This window comes from Sapajus apella, unplaced genomic scaffold (genome assembly GCF_009761245.1).
Source record: "Sapajus apella isolate SASKATOON/1434 unplaced genomic scaffold, GSC_monkey_1.0 scaffold4, whole genome shotgun sequence".
NCBI lineage: Eukaryota > Metazoa > Chordata > Mammalia > Primates > Cebidae > Sapajus > Sapajus apella.
Window position 1 is genome coordinate 3,773,202 of NW_022436944.1, and position 21,721 is coordinate 3,794,922.

Below are 21,721 nucleotides of genomic sequence, written 5' to 3' on the forward strand. Positions count from 1 at the left end.
CATTTTTTAATGGAAGAGAAATGGACCCCAATGGACTCAGTGCTAAAAGTTAGAGACCAAAGGAGGAAACCATAGAGCCAGATATTTTAGCCTATTTAGACAAAGCTTTGAGAAAATTTATTAGGATAAGGCAGAGTATTATTCTCACTATGAGTTTGTGATTAACACCATTTTATTTTATGTAATGCCATGGGTACTGAGGACAGTTAAACATTTGTGACGGGGAGTTTATACGTGGGGAAAGAAAAAAATTCTGCAATCGAGATATTCCCAACAAAAAGAAAATAAGTCAAGACCTTTGAGTTAAATTATATTATATTCATGTTGGTGCAAGGTAGATCACATATGGTAGGTACTCAAACTTTGAAGAGTGAACAAATACAAGAATGTTAAATACTCTAGGTGATGAGGAATAAAATAAACCAGTATTTGACAGGTATATATCTTTTGTAAAACACTTTTGAATAGATAATCCACCCATTTTTATTGCAAGGACCTGTGAACTAAGTTGAATGACCATTAATTACTAAATCCCTTTCAAAAAAGAGAGAGTTAAACCTCAAAAAATTTAAGCAAAGGTACAAGATTCAAAGTTGCAAAACAGATTTGGTTCCACTGCCACAACACCAAATTCTGTTTTTAAAATAGCCCCAGGTGCCTCAATAAAACATGTGCTAAGTATTTCAAACAAAAATGTGTTCAAGATAAAACAGTGGTTGAAAATATTATTTAGAAATAGTTTTAATTTCTGGTGTAATTTGCATAGCACTAGAAAATCTTTTGTAAGAAATTATGTTATAATTTTAAAAATATAGTTGTTATACATTAAATATAATACAACTCACATACTATTGTGTTGTAAACTATTATTTATATGCATAAATGTTGCATTCTCATTAGTCACAATGCAAGTAATCTTGTCCTTGAATACAAATTATTGGAAAAAGTATTCACATTTTATCAAGGTCATTTGTAAATATTTTTGAATATATACATAATCACTTTTAAATATATTTTATTAAATAAATTTTATGGTAACTCATTAAAATATTTAGAAAATATAGCCTTTCTAAGAAGAGGCTTTATGTTTATTGGAGAATGAATCCATTTTACATGAGAAAGCTTTCAGTTCAGTTCCATTCTCATAGCACAATAGGTTTAATAATGTGAACTGTTTTTTAAGTGGATCTTTTGGTCATTGTTTATCATCATTCATTCATTCCATAATTTTATGTTGAGAAAATACTATGTACAGGCAGTTATCTGGTTATTAATAATACAGTGGTGAAGGAAGGAGTCAACATCTGTGCCATCATATAACTTATCACGTGAAGAGGACATATCAGAAATACATAAATAATAACATGTAATATGTCCGTTGATACGAGATACATAAAGATCTAAGGAGAGAAGACAGGAAGAGGAAAAAAAAAAAAGCAATAATGGTACTGGGGGTTATTTGAATTTGTAGAGTCAAGAAATTCTCACTGTTTGAGAAACTATTTGGAGCCATGTAGGGAAGAGAACAGACAGTGTAGTATGTAGTACTGTAAGGAGAGGGAGATGGTGGTGGTATTCTAGGTACCTGCAAATGCAGTGCCTTGAGTTTGCATTATGCTGGAGAAAAGAAAGCAAAGATAGTTGAGTAGAAGATGAAGTCAAGAGACAGGGTGGGAATAGATCACCTAGGACCTTGCAGGTGTGTTAGTGACTGCATTAGTGGCTAAGAAGGATCTTTATACTGTCTTCCCTCATTTTATTTTATAGGTAATAATGAAGTGGTCAAATTTAATATGAATAGTGAAAATGTGGATAAACATGTGCTGCTGAGAGTGCAAATGGCTCAATCATTTTGGAAGGCAATGTAATACTATACTTTGAGGTTGAACATTTATATACTATATAAGGAACTAATTCTGTTAATAGGTATACTCCACAAAGAAACTTGCAAATGCATGTTAGAATACATGTACATGCTGTTTCTTATCATCACTGTTCACGGTTGCAAAAAATCTGAAAAAACATAAAATATTCATTGACAGGGAAATGCATTATGATGTACGAATTATTATGCAGAAGTGAAAATGTATGAGCTAGTTGTCAATGCAGCAACATACATAGATCTTATAATCAGTGGAGGGTAAAATCAGCAACTTCCAGAAGATTACACAGAGTATGGTAGTATTTTTATAAGTATCTGTACAAATAAAGAGTTTATTTGATAACTACATATGTAACCAAGCTAAATCAAAAAAAGTAAACAGAATGGTGAACAACACACAACAATTAAGGGGATGAGATGACTGAAAAATACATATATACATGCAATAGTATTGAACATTTTCCAATTCATAAAATTGAGGGTAATTTAAAGGTGTTTGTTCATCATTTATATATTTTATGTATCAAACATTTTATAAGACTGAATTAACTAACATATTTGCTTTGAAATATTAGCAAAATATTAACTGATGCAAATAATTTTAGTACAATAAAAATTAGAAACATGCCCTCAGTATATAAAAAAATTGATCAGGAAAATGCACATTTGGGATCTGAAAAATAATGCCAAAATGCATGAAAGGCACTGTATAGTTTTGAGCAGAATAATAGGGTCAGACTTTCATTTCAAGGTATTGTGGGATTGCTATGTAAAAAAAAGACCACAGGTAGACAGAGATTGATGGGGGGAAACTAATTAGGCGAGTCTTTCAGATGAGGGATGATTGTAGCTGGAATAAACATAGTGGTGAATATGGTGAGAAATGTTTGGATTCTGGATATTTTTCACAGTTATATCTATGAATGTCAACATTAAAAGAAAAGAGATATCAAGGTTATGGACCTTGAAATTGGAGTAGAATGGAGTTGTCATATAATGAAATGGGGAAGACTGTAGGTAGGGTAGTTGATGACACAAAAGAGTGTGGTTTTAAACATTTTAGACTTGTGATGTCTATTACACAGAGAAGAAAAGAGAGATCAGTGTCTAAGTTCAAGGGAGGCATTAGAGCTCCAGCTATAAATGTGGATGCCATCAGTGAGGATTCAATATTTACAGTCAGGAAACTACAGTTGAAATGATTTAGAGGTTAAGCCTTGACAACTCAAGGAGACTGAACTCATGAGGCCAGAGAGTGAATACATAGAGGGAAGGCAGTCCTGATGTCCAAAAAGTATACTATTTGAGAAAGAGTAAATGACCAGTTCTGTTAAATGTGGCAAATATTATATCAGAGAAAGTTGAGAACCGATAAAGGGCATTGATTACAGTGACAATGGAGGACCACATACTCCACCTAAGTATTCACAAGTTATAAATCAAAGCAGTCAATTCTTAAATCTCTTCATTTCCAGCTTTAAAAATGTATCTTCTTAATAAAAAAATACAAAAATATATGAGTTTATTTGGTCAAATTATTGAGGAAGAGTCACAAACCAGATTATAAAGAAAAAAGGAAAAGTAAAGGGAAAAAATGACATGGTGTCACTAAGAAACTATACAATTTTCTACAAGAATCTACTGTATTCATTCTGAGAGGAGGGATTTGTGAAGCTAACTTGACTTTTCTACAACTTAAGTACTGTGTTCAAATCCACTATTCAGTTCAGATTATCTGAGTCAGTCACTGAGGACAGCAGATTCAAAAGCCACAGACTCTCTTTTCCGTGGCGCCTGGAAGGCGTATAGGTGCTTCAAGATGAAGCTGAACATCTCCTTCCCAGCCACTGGCTGCCAGAAACTCATTGAAGTGGACGATGAATGCAAACTTCATACTTTTTATGAGAAGCGTATGGCGACAGAAGTTGCTGCTGATGCACTGGGTGAAGAATGGAAGGGTTATGTGGTCCGAATCAGTGGTGGGAACGACAAACAAGGTTTCCCCATGAAGCAGGGTGTCTTGACTCATGGCCGTGTCCACCTGCTACTGAGTAAGGGGCAATCCTGTTACAGACCAAGGAGAACTGGAGAAAGAAAGACAAAATCAGTTCGTGGTTGCATTGTGGATGCTAATCTAAGCGATCCCAACTTGGTTACTGTAAAAAAAGGAGAGAAAGATATTCCTGGACTAACTGATACCACTGTGCCTCGTCGCCTGGGGCCCAAAAGAGCTAGCAGAATCCGCAAACTTTTCAATCTCTCTAAAGAAGATCATGTCCGCCAGTATGTTGTAAGAAAGCCCTTAAACAAAGAAGTAAAAAACCTAGGACTAAAGCACCCAAGATTCAGCGTCTTGTTACTCCACGTGTCCTGTAGCACAAACGGCGGCGTATTGCTCTGAAGAAGCAGCGTACTAAGAAAAACAAGGAAGAGGCCACAGAATATGCTAAACTTTTGGCCAAGAGGATGAAGGAAGCTAAAGAGAAGCGCCAGGAACAAATTGCGAAGAGACGCAGACTTTCGTCTCTGCCAGCTTCTACTTCTAAATCTGAATCCAGTCAGAAATAAGATTTTTTGAGTAACAAATAAATAAGATCAGACTCACAAAAAAAAAAAAAAAAAAAAAAAAAAAAAAAAGCCACAGACTTTCAGGGCATCTGGTTGCTGGCACATAGTTTTTTGAAAACAGAAAGCAGGAGATGTGGAGAAGTATTCTTCAAGGGCTGAAGAGTGTTTAGTATGTGAATGAATGTTTTAGGTCACAGTGTGCCATACCAAAGATCAGCTGCCAAGTGATGAAGGCATCCATATGTTCTTTTTTTTCCTGTGGGTAGAAGTGGTAAGCTTTACTACCTGTATATCCCTCCATGCAATAAATACGATTATTCCTAAAGCTTGTCATCTGTACTTCAAGGTTGGCATGGCGGAAGGTGAGAATCAGGAGTACTGGAGCCTTTGCTTCCTTTACTGCATTCTCTCATTTCACTGCTTCAGAACAGGGAGCACATGGAACTCAGAGGTTGTTTGTGGGCGTGAACAGCTCCAAATGCCATAGTTGAAGCTGGATGCTTTTTTTTTTTTTTTTTTTGTCTTTAAAAGGATGTAAATATTAAAAAAAAACTCACGGGCTTGTACGTTAGTTAGTTCCTTCCTTCTTTACTTTATGACACTTTGTATTTCCTAGCACTAAACAGATAATCTAGCGTGATTTCTATGCATGATTTCTATGAATTGAATCAAGACCTACTTTCTAAGGACTGAGATGGAAAAACTGCATATTTTGTTAAGGTTACTTCTCAGTTACTTATTTTTTTTGTGACAAGTGAAAAAACTGAATTAGAATGAGGAGATTTGAGGAGAAAAATAATTTCTTTGCTAAGTGGAATTCAATATAAGTGCCACTTAGAATTTAGATATTTTCAGATAACTTACTTTTCTATGCGTGCGAAGTTAAATATTATGCTGAATATGAGAGTCAAGAAAATATTTTTTAAAAGGAATTTAATCATTTTTAGTTTGGTTGCATAAAAATATGTTATCAGATGCTATGGCAAATTGATTTTTGGATGGAGAGGGATTTCCAAGACATTAAGCAATTTGCCTTTGCTTGTCAGCAACATGGAAGCACGAAACATTTTATCTCATTTGGGCTAGTTCTTGTCTGGTTCATTAGTTTTCATTCAAGTTCATCTACTTGCCACAGTTAATACACTAATGCTTTAATGAGTGTGTATAAATAAGCTGAGGCTGAATTTGGCCTATAAATTCCTAAGATGTAATTGCCTCTAGAATATACATACATCGTTTTCTTTCTTGTAATTATTTCCAATTAGTATAGAATATAAGCCAAAGTAGTACTTTTTACATACAAATGTGTGTGTGTGTGTGTGTGTGTGTGTGTGTGTGTGTGTGTGTGTGTGTCACTGCATTATTCAGAACACTGGAAATTGGTTAATTAGAGTTTAAGTACTTGAGAGTTTAACGAGCATGAAATCTAACTATTATGAAATTAGAAAACTTTCAAACACAGTTGATCACGTATCAACTTCCTTCTAAAAATTTTTAAATTCTTCACCTCAGCACAGGTACAAATATCTTCTTCATTCCATGGAAACTTTACTAACTTTTCTATTTTAACAGACACATCATGTTTACTATAATTTTAATGTCATTGTCACAAAGAAAACATGGGCTTCTTGCGGGCAGGAACAATAAAGCATTCACTGATGTTTTCAGTAAAGAACTGCAATGGATAAAGCCAAGTAAACATAGCAAATATTTATTGACTCATTATAATCCTCTTCCTCTTACTCCCTCCTTGTAAATAGTTTACCTCTTATTTCTTTGTCCCTCCTCCCAATATTTAGTACTAAAGCTTATAGCCTTATCCATGTTTATTATATCTGTCAGAGTTCATCTCTTTTCCTAGCTACAGCTGCTACCTCTAAAGCAGAGAGCCATGTATTCAGCCTGTCCTCTCAATTGCATCTTCTCTCATATTGAGCTTGTCACAGAAGAATTCTGTATCTGTCTGATACATTCCTATGTTTTCTTCAATGCTTTTCTTTCTAAAATCTGGCCTACTGGTGTAACCGCCTTTTAGTTTGTCTTCTTCACTTTAATACCTTTCCTTCAGTCTATCTTTATTGTTTGTTTGGAGATTATAAAACTGATTTTATTAAGATAAAAACTGACAGCATGGTATGAAATTTACAATGAAACAAGGTTTTCACAGAAACCTAACAAATGACTAAAAATTTTTTACAACGTAGTAGTAGATTCAGGTCTAAACAATGTCAAGAGCTAGTTGTTTCATGATTCAAGACAGAGCATTTTGGGTATCAGCTAATTCTTAGAATATTTTTAAAAAAATGTTTTTCTGGTGTGTGTGTGTGTGTGTGTGTGTATTAAAGTGAACCAGTAACCCAGTATGAAATTTTAAACTTCTCTTGAGGACAGAACTTTTGAAATTATTCAACCTTTGAGTAGAATTAATGAAAATTGTGCTCTCTGTGGCTGAACCCTTCCACCAGTGGTTAGAGTTTTATATTAAAAAAGCAGAGAAGCCTCAAGAGGTCTAAGAGTGTGGGGTTTTCCTTTTCCTGCTCTTCCGTCTCCTATGCCACTTTTTCTCCTCCCCAAATACCTCAGCCAGTGCGTTTGATGAGCAAGCTAAAACGTATAACTTCATAATTAAAAATCAAGGATCTTCGTGTCTAATTTCAAGAATTAGCACCTCTAAAACAGAAGGATACACCTATTTACACTCTCCAAAGACTTTCCCTCCACAGGAAGTTATTATCTTCAAAACAGCAGCTTTGGTAAATTAAAAATGGTCTTTGTGGAGAAGAGCATTAAGCTTAGGCAGGGAACACTTTGGCTTATAGAGTTCAGGTATTTACAGCATCTAAACAGTCTATCATAGTCCTCATTTATGAAGCCAGTGACATTTTTTGAAAAGATAAAGTATCATGACCATAGAACATAGTTATCTGTTCTTTCCATTGTTTTACCATTTCCCCAGTCAGGAACCAAATTTTAACCCAAAAGATCCTATCCAGCTTCCATTCTCCGTCCACATCCTTCCCAACCCCAAATAATACACTGGTAATGGCCCCAAACTATACACACACTGTACTATAGAAATGCATAGTTAACACTATTGGGAAGAGGACTGTGGGTCGTAGAGACACCATTGAAGATGGACAATGCCATTTTTGCTCTCCCACACACCCACATCTGCAAATTTTGTTCATCATCAAAGACCCTTTGCTTTTCTCAGCAAAGTGCAAAACTGCCTTGAAACACATATCCCCTTTCCCTTTCACTGGGATGGGTGTGCACACTATATAACTTGGAAGGATGTTAAAGCACTGGAGCTGCTTCCTTACTCTTCAAAGGACAGCTTCTCAACCCACTTCTATGGTGTCAAGACAAATAGAACTCTTTCCCTTCCCTCTTGAAACCCACAGTAAGGTGTGTCAGACTCTGGTACTCAGAAGAGTTAGTTCTTATCATCATTCTCATTATCACCCTCTGAGGAGTAGAAATGCCACCCTGACCTTTCATCATATGAGGATATGTCAACCTGTGAGCACTTGACTTTGGCTTCCTTGGCAGAAGCCAGGTCAGCCTCATCAGAGGCTTTCCACTTCATCAGGAACATGAGTGCTCTTTCTACTGGAGTTGGTAGCTCCATAATCCTCTGTGACTCAAAACCCGGGGAAACATCTCTCGGCTTTTCTGACTCACTTCTTCTTAGGTCTGCCCTCCTCTCCCTTACTTTCAGAATCAGAAACAGCTCTGTGCTTGCCTCCCTCTGACTCATCTGTCTCGTGCTGTTTTTTGTGACTGCAGAAACTCAGCAATGAGGTTCTCATCTGAGAAACCCTCCCACTTAAGTGGATATTCCACTTTACCCTTTACCACACAACAGTGGATAACTTCTTCCACCACATACTCTTCTTCCTCATTCAGCAACTCTACCACATTTTTTTCTTATTTAAGTTTTTCCACATGGTGCCTGCCAGCTTTCTGGTCATGCTGAAAGGGTGACGCTGCTCAGAGCAGCACCCAAGAACCAGAGAAGAGTCGGTGCTGTGCTGTTGGCTTGATGCGGGGCTCACTGGGGACTGGCGCCCAGGAAAGCAACAAGCCTGGTTGGTTGCAGTGGAGCACCTCACTGAAGCTGTGAACCGCAGGCCCTGGACAATGGCTGTCTCGTCTGCTGAGCCCCTTCTATCTACCTTCTATCCTAACACAAATATTTTTATCTAAAATACATAATATACCTGTTCTTTCATAGCACCATAGGGCGACTATCATCACTGATAACTGTATATTTTTAAAGTAACTTAAGAAATATAACTGGATTATTTGTACCTCGAAGGATAAATGCTTGAGAGGATGGATACCACATTCTTCATGATGTGTTTATTTCACACTGCACATTTGTAGCAAAACATCTCATGTACCTCATGTATATATTTCTCATGTACCCCAATTAAACATATAACACACTTTGTACCCATAAAAATAATAAAATGAAGTATTCAAAAGAAAAAAATAAAATACATATGAAATTATATCACTTTTCTGTTTCAAAAATCTACCACAGATAGCCCTCTGACATCCACCATGAAACTAAATCCACATTTCCTGATTCATATCTCAAAACTTTAATTCACTATTCTCTAAATATTGTCATGTTATTATTTCGCTTGATGTATTTTATTATGATTTATTTTCTATTTCAAAAAATTCTCTCATCTATTAGTGATTTTTAATCAGCTAGCTTAAACATGAAGACTTTTCTGCAGCTGGATTTAATCTTTTTTTTTTTTTTGAAAATCACACTTTCTTTGAGCTTCACATTATACCTTAAAAATAATCATTTATGTTAATATGTATCTTTCTTACTGTATTGTAATCTCCCTAAAGACAGGTAAGGCAATGCTTATTGGAACATTGGCCCAGTGTGAGTGATGAAAATGTTATTAGGTGTAACAATATAAGGTTATAAATGTTATTAGATTGTATTCAAGTAACATAACATTTAGATATCCTAGCAAAATGAGGAGTCGTCCACATGAACATGTGACATTGGGTAATAACAATGTTGTGAGTGGATATCCTTGCTCTGTTCCAGATCTTAGAGGAAAGGCTTTCAGTTTTCCCCCATTCTGTGTCATATTAGTTATATGGCTTTTATTGTGTTGAAGTATTTTTCTTCTAGACCCCTTTTTTTAGAGTGTTTATCATAAAGATATGTTGAAGATTTTAATGCTTTTTCAGCATCAATTAGAATCCCCTTATGGTTTTTCTTTTTTTTTTTTTTTTTTTTTTTTTTTCATTTTATTGGTAGGGTGTATCACACTGTTCAATTTGCATATATTGAACCATCCTTGCATCCCTGGGAAGAATCTCATTTGGTCATGATGGGTTCTCTTGTAGGTGACCTGCCCCTTCTATCTAGTTGCCTTTAAGATTTCTTCTTTTGGATTTATCTTAGAGATATGATGGCTGTGGGTCTAGTGATGGTTATCTTGTATGGTATCTCAGAGTGATTCTCTGAATTTCTTGAGTTTGAATGTTGTCCCCTCCATTGAGGAGGAAATTTTCTTGGACAATATCCTCAAATATGTTTTTGAAGTTGCTTACTTTCCCTCCATCTCTTGCAGTGATGTTAGTGAGTTGTATTTTGTTTCTTTCTGCAATCCCATTATTTTTCAGAAGTTTTGTACATACTCCTTTCTACTTTGCTTTTGTTTGACTGAGTTGATTTGGAGAACTGTTCTTTGCTCTAAGATTCTTTCCTCATCTTGATCTATTCTCATGTTAATTCTTGATTCTGTATAAAATTCTTGTAATCAGTTTTTAGCTGTCTCAGGTCAGTTTGATTCTTTCTTAAAATGACACTTGTGTCTTTCAGATCTTGTATCACTTTATTGGATTCTTTAGATTTCTTGGATTGGGTTTCAACTTTCTCCTGAATCTCAATTTATCTTTGTTTTCTTCCAGATTTGAAATTATATGTTTGTCATTGGAGTCATTTCAGCCTGATTAAGAAACATTCCTGGTGAGCTAGTGCAGTCATTGGGAAGAAGACACTCTAGCTTTTTGAGTTGCCAGAGTTATTGCACTGGTTCTTTGTTATCCATGTGATCTGATGTCCCTTTTAAGTTTCTGTTCATGGGCCTTTTTGTTTTTCATATTATTTGATGCCCTTTAGGATTTAACTCTGGTGTAAGTTGGGTACAGTCAATAGGCTCCATTACTGGATGATTTTAGGGAGTAAAGACTCAGCTCAGCACTCCTGGGCTGTGTGTTCTCAGCCTGCAGTGGAGCCAGGCCCACAGGTTGGTTCTCTGTACCCTCTAGGTTAAGCACCTGCTGCACTGGAGGGTCTGAGGTGTTCCTGGTCACTACCAACAACACTCAGATGGTAGCTGCCAGCAAAAGCACTTTGTTGTGACAGTGGAAGTGGGGTACACTATCATGTGTGAATGTGCCAGTGGGGGTTGGGCAGTGGAAGCAAGGCCCATGCAAGCATGTATTCCAGCCAAGCAGAGGGGGTAGTGGTGGGCAGGTGCATTCCAGCAAAGCAGTGGATATAGGCTTTTGGTTGAGCGTGTTAACAAAATAATGGCAAGAAGCTGTGGGCAGGTACATGATGGTGGGGGGCTTGTCTACAGATGCTATCTGATGGTTTTGTCTGCTGGCAAAGGAGCTATGGTGGTAGTCATGGTGAAACATGCTGATTGGCCATCTGAAGCTATGCTGCAAGTGGCCATGGCCAGGCAGGGATCCCAGCAGAGGACACCAGACGGAGGAGTGATTACCTAGACTGGCACCATCCCAAGTGCAAGACAACTCTGCTCTTTCTAGGTCTGACAATCAACCAAAGACCAAAGCCATCTAAAGGAACATGGCAAGCCTCAGGTGATAGGTGTTCCTGGCTTTGCTCCACTGCAGCTGTTCCCGTGAGCTTCACAAAGCCTGGAGGTCTATCCCTGTTCCCTTTCCAAGTAGCTCTTGCTGCCAGCTCAGATGTTTGTGGTGATTGTGGGGTGTCCTGCAGCTACGGTTCCAAAGGTCTGTAAAGACAGTGGGCCAATGCTCTTCTAGTTAACTCAACCCTCCTCCAGGAGCTCCTGGCAGACCAGGAATCAGTCCGGGTACTAGAAAGCACCTTGCAGGGTTCTCAACTTGCTCTCCAGTCAGCTCATGGTCTGTATCCTCCCCATCTGTCTACTCTCAATGCCTTCTCTTTGAAGATCCGGTTGCAATGTGCCAGTATTTTTGATGATATAGTCTCTCAGTGGGAGATGCTCTTCCTGGCTGCATCTACTTGGCCATCTTAACTCTTTACCAGACTTGTTTTAATGCCACAACATTGTTCACATTTTATTTATTTATTCAATTCTTTCTTTGTCCCTCCACGGCCATTTTTTCTCTTCTCCATGTGCTCCATACATTGGGAAGCTAAACTGATCTACTTTAAGAATTTGGTATCTTCCTGGCTTAATCTTGGAAGGTTGTATGTTTCCACAATTTTTTCATTTCCTCTAGATTTTCTATTTTTTATATATAGAAGTGTTCATAGCGATATGTGACGATCTTGTGTATTTTGGTGGGATCTATAGTAATATCACCATTGTCATTTCTGATTGTGCTTAAAGTCTTTTATTTTAAAATAATTATGAATTTACAAAAGTTGGTGAGCTAGAATAGACATGTCCTTTGTACTCTTTCCCCAGTCCCCACTATGAGCAAAACATTCTAACTTTTTATGAAGTCCAACTTATTCATTTGTTTTTCTTGTATGAATGGTGCTCTTCATGTCTTGTCCAAGAATTTTTTAGGAATCCTTAGGTCTCAAATACTTTCTAGAAAATTTTTTCCTAAATGTTTTGTACTTTCCATTGTATATTTAAACATTCTAATTTAACTTTTGTATAAGATAGGAGGTTTTAGTTGGGGCTCATTATTTTGACTACAAATAAGTTGTGACATAAAATGTCATCAAAATAATTACACATACATTATGTACATAGAGGATTCTATGTAAAATATCATTAAGTAAAATGTAGAATTTGTTAAGCAATAAATAGAATTCACAATGATATAGTTACCTTGAAAGTAAATTTACTTTACTAATTAATTTGTTTTCTAACTTACTCTTTTCATGAGAAGATCTCATACAACTTGAAGTCCAAAAATTGTTTGATTATAAAAATTAGAAACCTTCAAAAGGATTTGTAAGCAATATGTTTTCTCATGACAGTTAAATGTACTTTATCACTAAGCTGCTGTTTTCCTCCTTTTCAGAATTTTCTTAGAAATATATTTTATATTTTTGTTTATTATGATTCAGAAAGAAAAGATAAATTTAGAAAGGGAAATTAAAAACTTGTATTTTATATATAAAGACAGTTCAATAATATTAACCAGGTATAGCCAAGTAATTACTTTTATGGTTGTAATATTTTAAGTGACACTGTCGACTTCTAATGGTGAGTCATTCCTGTAAATAAGAATAACACTATCAAAAGTGTACCTAGGATATAATTTATATAAATCCCATTAGTATTCTTTCAAACTTTAAAACTTTTAGTTGTGAAATGGTTAAGGCAATTTTGTCACATGTTCATGTGGACTGTTCCTCATTTTGTGAGGATATCTAAATGTTATGTTACTTGAATACTACTTAAAAACATTTTCAAAGATATAGGCATTTATCAGTGTTTCTTTCCCAGTGCTCAATTATGTACAAACACAACTAATTTTTTTATTAAAAATATAAATAAAATGTTATAAAAATAAAGAATACTTCATAATTTTTAAATTCCTGAGAATTTCTTAGAATTTTAATTCCTCATTCCCAAATGCTAGTAAATAATAGCAGTTGGGGTTTGAAAAGAGGACATTTTTAGTTAAAGGATTCAATTAAAATTGCACACATTAGAATATAAAATTTTTAAAATAATGATTAATATATTTTAAAAGGTGTAAGTACATATCTGGGACAAAACCATAACCTCATTGCAAGACAAACATAATTAAAAAGGTAAAACAAATAAATTTAGATAAGAAATACATAAATTAATATGTAATATACATAATTATGAAATACTTTAACAGAGTTGAGTGGAAATCTATAAATTATATCAATAAATATGGACAGAGTTAATTCATCTATCTAAATAAATATATCTTATCAATTTTAATTACAAAGGAAAACACAACTCTGTGCAGTGTATGAGATGTACATAAAACAAAATGATTTGGAGAGGCCAAAACTGAAGAGAAAGATGAAGATACATCAGGCAAATAAAAAAAAATATTAAAGGTAAAAGGGCAACAAAATACCACTGCACATTTATTATGAATGGCTAAAATTCATAATCCTGACAACACAAATTGCTGGCAATGATTTAGAACAACAGAAACATTCATTCATTGCTAATAAAAATAAAAATTTGTAAAGTCAATTCGGAAAACATTTTGGTGATTGCTTATAAAGCTAAACATAGGCTTAATATGCAATACAAACTGGGACAAAACTAAATATATATTTTTATGATAAAAAACAATGGTCAGTCTACAAAAGCTACATACTATATAATCCCTATAACTATAATAATATAAATTATAATAAGTATATAGGAATTCCTATATTTATTTATTATATATGTGAATATATAATATATATTATATATAATGTATTAATACTTATAGTATAATATATAATTCTTGTATATATTTATTATACATATGAATATATAGGAATTCCTATATTTTTGTTATAATTTATTATATTTATAAGAATTATACAGTATGTCATTTATAGGAATTACACAGTATGTCATATAAGCTACATGACATTTTAGAAAAAGCACAGTTTTAGAATAAGTCAAAAGTTTAGTATTTCCAGATAGGACTAAGGGAGGGATGGTTAGGTGGAGATAGATTTTAGGGCAGTAAATCTATTCTACATCATACTTGAATGATGAATACATGAGCAAATGCTTGTCAAAATCCATGGAGTATAAAGCACAAAAAGAGAGCTCTAATATAAACTATTGATTTTAGTTAATAATACTTAAATACTGGTTCATTAATTGTGTCAAATATATAACAACAATAAAACATATTAAAAATAAGAGAAATTGTAGGCTGGAGGAAACAAGTTATGTAGTAACTCTCAATACTTTCTGCTCAATTGTTCTGTAAATCTAAAATTAATTTTATTACAATGCTATCAGAATGGTGTTTGCAATGTTTCTATTCATCAGTGTTACCTTTGTGACCTAATGTAAGTTCTCTGTTCTGAATATTTGGCACTCACATGCGAAGTTGCATTTTTCTTTTTCGGGGCATAAAGTTAAGATATATAATTACAAGCGTTACATCATTTTTTTGTTATATCTTTACATGTCTATTTCTCCTGCCTCATAGCAAGAGTGATGTGTTAAAAGTTTTCTGTTTTTAATATGGTTATGGGTATTTTTCATGAATCTCCTTCAATTTTTGTTTTATAAAAATAGCTAGTTTGTTATTTGGGGCAGATATATTCATAATTGTTCTATCTTTATTTTAATTCATAGGTTTAAGTTTTACCTTATAGTCCAGGAAAATAACAAAGAATTGTAAGATATTTAAAATTTAGCTTCAAAGATCACATATTATTACTTTAGTTACACTTTTTTATACAAGGCAGCCACAAATCCACCTACATTCAATAATATGGGTATAGATATCACCACTTGATGAAGGGAATTTTAATATACTGTAAATAAAGCACTTTTAAGAGATGATGTGGTGGGTAGAATCATTGGAAAATTCTATCTGCCATAGATGGCTACTTACTCTTGATAATAAATAAAACCAAGATTATGATGGATGAGAAAACACTAGAAGCACTACACTTAAATATAAGAACATCCATTATCTTCACTGCTATTCCACAAGGCAGTAGAAGTATTAGCCAATAATTTTGCCAATTAATAGGCAAAATAAATCAATTGGAAGTGTAATTGTAAAGGTGAAATGAAACAAAATATAAAAACTAAATAAAAGATACAACTAATATCCCTAATAGCTAGAGAAATCACTAAAATTGAGGCAACAAGGACCAAAATTCAATACTACAATGGAAGATATATGTATATGTACAATGAATATGTATTGTAATATGTCAATAATAAAACATGTTACATAAATATATAGTATCTCTAGAGATAGGTTACACCTAAACATAGAAACAAATGTCCAATTTCTTTACTTATTAAAAAAAGTACGGATAAATTCTACTATCTGCTTAAAATGTGTCAATCTTCCCCTGCCCCCAGAGATAGGAAAAAGCTTTAAAGTCTACAAAATCATAATTTCTCTTAAACCTATGATAAAGCTGAGAACTGAGATTCTGTGGTCATCAAGTAACTTGAAATCTAAAGAAAGTTACCTTGAAAGAGAAAAGGGACATATAACACTCACTTATCATGGTAAAAACCCAGAGATAGGAATTCTGTCACTATGATAGAGTAACATTTCTGCTAAAATTTTCAATAAATTGCTAAAGACTGGATGTGGGCTAGTAAGAGTTTTTAGAGCCCTGGAAAACCATGGACACAAGGGGCAGTTCATATTCACTCTTAGGTCCTTCTTGATGGGTTTTCCTCCAAATCCTCACTAAAAATGACTGAAGGCAAGGCAGGTGACTGGAAAACATACAGGTCATGGCATGTGTTACAACTGCTTCTGCGAAAAGGCATAAAACTCCACCAAGATTATTTTATTCCTTTACAGAAGCTGGATGAGGGAAACAAAACAAAAAATGCATAAACATCTTTTTTTCTTGATGAAGGAGCAAGAAAATGTCCAGGGCCCAGATCATTGGAAATTTTCTACCATAGCCGGGAGGAGCAGGATCACTACAAGATCCTCAGCTCTGAGAGTGAGAGAAATAGCGCCTATCTATAACAAGACAACAGGAAATGCCCTCCATCTCACCAGTCCTTCTGCACTACATTGGCACCCTAGTCCCTAGTTAGGCACAAAATAGTGCTAGAGGAATTTGGAGCCAGTTTTGCACTAAAGATAATCATTGCAAAAACAAAATCCCTGAACTAGCTCAACCTCTACTAAATATTCACATAAATCCTAGAAAAAAAAAAAAAGCTTATTTCTAGACAAAAACATATTTTTTGGTCTTAGTATTTATTGTTCTACACGTGATGTCTAGCTTTCAGCATTCCCCCCGAAAAGGCAAACAAAAAAGCAAGAAACATACATATACACATATATAGATAGACATACATACCTACAGTATAGAAACAAAGAAATCAACAGAACAACTCAGAGATGACCCAGATCTTTGAACTACCAAATAGCGACTGTGAAAACTAAGATTAATATGGTTAACATTTTTAAAAGTAAAGGTGGAAAGCATACATGAACACCTTAGGAATCTCAGCAGAGAAATGGAAACCATCTAAGTCTAAAAATACACAAAACACCATTTATTGCCTACTTTATCAGATAATGTGACATGCTTAATACATGAAAGCTAAAATAATAATATATTCTCTCAGTATATCTGTGATGATACAGGCACTCATACACTTGTGGTGAAGAGGTGCACTCATAGAACTAATATGGAAAGGGATTTGCATATCTAACAAAACTCCCAATTGATCCAGCAATTCCTTTTCTAGGAATTTATCTTGGTAATAAATTTCAATAAGATAAAACACACATGGTCAAGTGTATTTTTGAAGTACTATTAATAATTGCAAAAATGGGAAACAACATATATTCATATGTGGACAGGGTGATTAGACTATATTATTCACTAGTCAACTATGGCAAAATAATGATAAATACTTCTATGAACTGATACAAAGTGATTTTCAGAGTATATCCTGCTAATTATTCTGTGACAAAAAGCAAAGTAAGAAAGATTGTGAACTAACACAATAGAAAGTGGGAGAAGCAAGATTACATTACATGAAATAAATAAGAATGGTGTTATCTATGGGGGTGGATGGATATGTGTCACAAAGGATGGAGGCATGGAAACATGGTAAATGAATTGAGGGTTACATTTGTTTCAGAATACTTACTTTTTAAACAGTGCCAATTTTAAAATCTAGATTCATATTTTATATACTTACCAAATAAGGAAATTATAATAAATAAGTGTGAAATTGTAAGTACGGGAAAGAAAAATACTCATTTGTAAAAATAAGATGGTCTCAGCTGGGTGCGGTGTCTCATACCTGTAATCTTAGCACGTTGGGAGGCTGAGGCAGGTGGATCACAAGGTCAGGAGATTGAGATCATCCTGGCCAACATGGTGAAACCCCATCTCTACTAAAAATACACAATTACTGGGTGTGGTGGTGGGAGTCTGTAGTCCCAGCTACTCAGGAGGCTGAGGCAGGAGAATTGCTTGAACCCAGGAGGTGGAGACTGCAGTAAGCCAAGATCATGACATTGAGCTCCAGCCTGGCCACAGAGCCAGACTCTGTCTCAGGAAAAAAAAAAAAAAGTCTCTTTTCTTATGTCATTCTCTGTCTCTGTTCTTCTCTCTCTCAATACTGTGAAAGAGGAACGCAGTATAGACAGTTTCTATATAATCTTTATAAATTTTTTGACCAGCCATAGGGAAATATCATACATAAGTAGAGAAAGAGCTAGATTTGATTTGGAAGCTTTAAGTTCAGTTTTAAGAAAGCCATAACATTTATGATCTTCAGAGTCTATATTTATATACTAAGGATACTAATTCTTCTTTCTGAAAAATATGATTGAAAAATTTGTAAGATAATACATTTAAAAATAACTCTTTAGAGAATAAGGTTGTTTGCTGGCTGTTTTTGTCAGAATTATTGAATAATTTAATATATAATCAGGCTTATTAATTCAGAGAGCTAAAATCAAACAACAAAGAATTGTTGACTTTTTTATTTGTCTCAATAATATTTAGCTAATTTTAGGCTAATAGGCTCAGTAGTCTTGAAAAAGTTTCTCAAATAGGATTCCTGATTTTAGTCAGGCGTCACATTCCTATCTATGCTATATTCTTCCTGTGTAGTGGAGTATATTTTTCCTAAATTTCTTAAGCTTCTTGATTTCTTAAGCAGCCATATACTACAAGATTAACAAAATAAGAGTACCTTCTTAGCAGCGTAACATAACAGTGATTAATTAACAGTAAGCACTCAGGGAGTTTTGACTATTTATTACTGAATAAACTAGGAGGTAGGTTATTATTTTATAGTGATTTAAATCAATAAATTTAAAAACAGAAAAAAGCAGGTCTGTTAAATACAAAAACAAGATCTTCAAAAGAAATGTAAAATAAATCATCCTACTGTATTAGGGGATGAAATACAGAAATAACAATGGGGAAATAACTAGTTAGAGAGTTATTTCAAAGAATCAGGAATTCTTTGCACATGTTCTGAATACCTGGATTTAATCTGTGGTTTTTAAGAAGATAAATGTACATGCCAAGAATTGATTTTATTAACATGGAAATCTAAGCAGAAAATTACCATAAGAGAAATAGCTAAAGCTGTCAAAATACAATATTTCATTTCCTTTAGAAACAAAGCACTTGAATAAGCAGTTTCATATGATAATAATACAATGAATTTAAGTGAGGGATAATTCTAATGTCCTTTTAACTGTTTCTGAGAAAAGAGAAAAATTGCAAATTTTTTCTATAATCTGGCTCATTTTCTGCTTTTATCTTCATGAAGTTTTATTAAAGTTTCATTTTTCATTGTTTCTATATTTTAAATTTGGATGCTTAAATCTTTTATAGCAAATTTTTAATACAATTATATCGGGTAATGCATTTTCCTCCCCACTTCTTTGTCTATATCTTTTTAAAAAATTTATTGATACATAATAATTGTATACATTTCTGGGATACATGTGATATTTTGATACATGCAAACAAACTGTAAGGATCAAATCAGGGTATTTAGAATATTCATCATCTCAAACACCTATTTTTATTTTTTTGCAATTGAATAGTCTTCTGTCATGTGTGTATTTATACCACATTTTCTTTATCCATGCACCCATTGATAGAAACTTAAGTTGATTCTACGTCTTGGCTATTGTGACTAATGCTGCAAGAAATATGGGGATACCAGTAACCCTTTGAGGTACTGATTTCCTGTTCTTTGGATAAATACCCAGCAATTAGATTGCTGCACTTTATGGTAGTTTTAATTTTAATGTTTTGAGAAAACTCCATACTGTTTTCCACAATACTCCCTCCAACACTGTGTAAGAGCTCCCTTTCCTCTGCATCCTCACTATTATTTGTTACTTTCTGTCTTTTTCACAATAGCCATTCTAACTTGCATAAAAGGATAACTCATTGTGGTTTTGATTTGCATTTTCCTGATGATTACAGATGTGTGTCTTTTTTTTTTTCTTAATAAAGCTACAGCCCATTTGTATTTCTTCTTTTGAAAAATGTCTACTCAAATTCTTCGCCCATTTTATTGTGATTATTCCTTTCATTTTGTTTTGTTTTTGCTGTTCTCTTGTATATTTTGGATATTATTTCATCGTTGGATGAGAAATAGTTTGCAAATATTTTACCCCACTCTGTAGGTTGTCCTTCTTTCCACTGAGTATTTTCTTTGCTGTGCAGAAGCTTTTTAGTTTAATCTAGTTGCACCTGCATTTGTCTATTGCTGTTTTTGTGGTCTGTGCTTTTGATAGCTTAACCATAAAATCCTTGCATAGATGAATGTCCTGAAATGTTTTCTCTGTTTCCTTCTGGCAGTTTTAGTTCTTGGTTTTATATTTGTCTTCTTATTCCTAACAAATAACATCTTGCTTTTGGTGATTTTTAGAGCATGTCTTCTTTAAATAAGAATTAATTGGTTTTGTGTCTATTGTTTGAAATTTGAAATAGTGGCTACAAATGTATTGCAATTTAAATGTTATTCTGATACATTTGAAAATTATATGGATTGCTAATTTAACATAGCTTATACTATGGCATGCCATTTTTAAGCAAGATTCTTATGCTACTGCCATATAGAAGATATCGAGGCTTCTGGAATGTAATAGTAATTTTTTGAAATAGAAATTATTATGATGAAGTATGCACCTTTCTCATTGTCTTTATATTGAATATATTGTCATGGGAACTTGGATTTCATTTTTATTAAAATCATATGCTAATATCCATCTGCTCTCTTACATTAGAAATTTAATTTTAAAAGAGAAAGTATTTAAATTCAATTTTAAAACAGTAATGAATAGTTTGAAACTCTTTAATATTTGGGGTAGTGAAGAACAAAATATGCCTATGTTTAATAATATAGGCAATTCATGAATGCACATCACTTTGTGTAAGTTCTGTATGCAGACATATATCACAAATCTCTGAAATTTTCATTTCTTATGCATTCATTTTGATGAAGCAAAATTGAAATATCATGCAAAAATATTTAGTTTACGCCAAATACATGACAGTGTTTAAAAGCAAGAGGTAAAACAGATTGGCTAGTGAAAGGCAGGCTGGCTTAATGTGATCTGATTCCTTTGACAGTTTCTTTTGAGAAAATGGAAGCAATCCCACTACTGGGTAACTACTGAAACAAAATGGAAATTTATGAAAAAGACACAGGCTCATATATATTTATAGCAGAATACTTCCTAATTGAAAAGATATGGAACCAGCCTAAGTATGCATCAGTCAACAAGTGGTTAGAGAAAATATGGTGGATATATATACTATGGAATACTACTCAGCCATAGACAGGAATGAAATAACGTCTTTTGCAGCATCTTGGATGGAGCTAGAGGCCGTTATTCTAAGTGAAATAACTCAGTTTTGTAAAAACAAGTATTGTATGTTTTCACTTAAAAGTGGGAGCTTAGCTATTAATATGAAAAGGCATAAGAATTACATAATGAAAATTACATAAGTAATTACATAATAAGAATTACTTTGGGAGCCAGTGATAAATGACTACATTCTGGGTACAGTGTACACTACTCGGATGACAGGTGCACTAAAATCTCAGAAACCACTGCTAAAGAATCCATCCATGTAACCCCAAACCACCTGTACCACAAAAACAATTGAAATAAAAATAAAAATTTTAAAAAGAAACATTGAGTATTCAATTGATGTAAATACTCTAGGTCAGCAGAGGGGTCTGATATTAACCAAAATGTAGACTAGGCTTAGATAAAGCAGAGTAGAAGACAATCATTTTTCCTGGGAAAGTTAAAATCATGATACCAAGAACTTGGACACATGTTACATTTTTAGATTTTACTTGTAGTTTTAAA

At 33.9% G+C, this 21,721-nt stretch overlaps 2 pseudogenes across 1 annotated transcript; one reads left to right on the plus strand and one right to left on the minus strand.

The window, feature by feature from the left end:
• The first annotated feature begins 3,659 nt into the window (after nt 1-3,659).
• LOC116538882 lies at nt 3,660-4,519 on the plus strand (annotated as a pseudogene). The gene has a single exon (XR_004263824.1). The product of XR_004263824.1 is annotated as a 40S ribosomal protein S6 pseudogene (transcript).
• A 3,367-nt stretch (nt 4,520-7,886) lies between these two features.
• The window catches only part of LOC116537696, a 31,019-nt pseudogene continuing 17,184 nt past the window's right edge, over nt 7,887-21,721 (minus strand).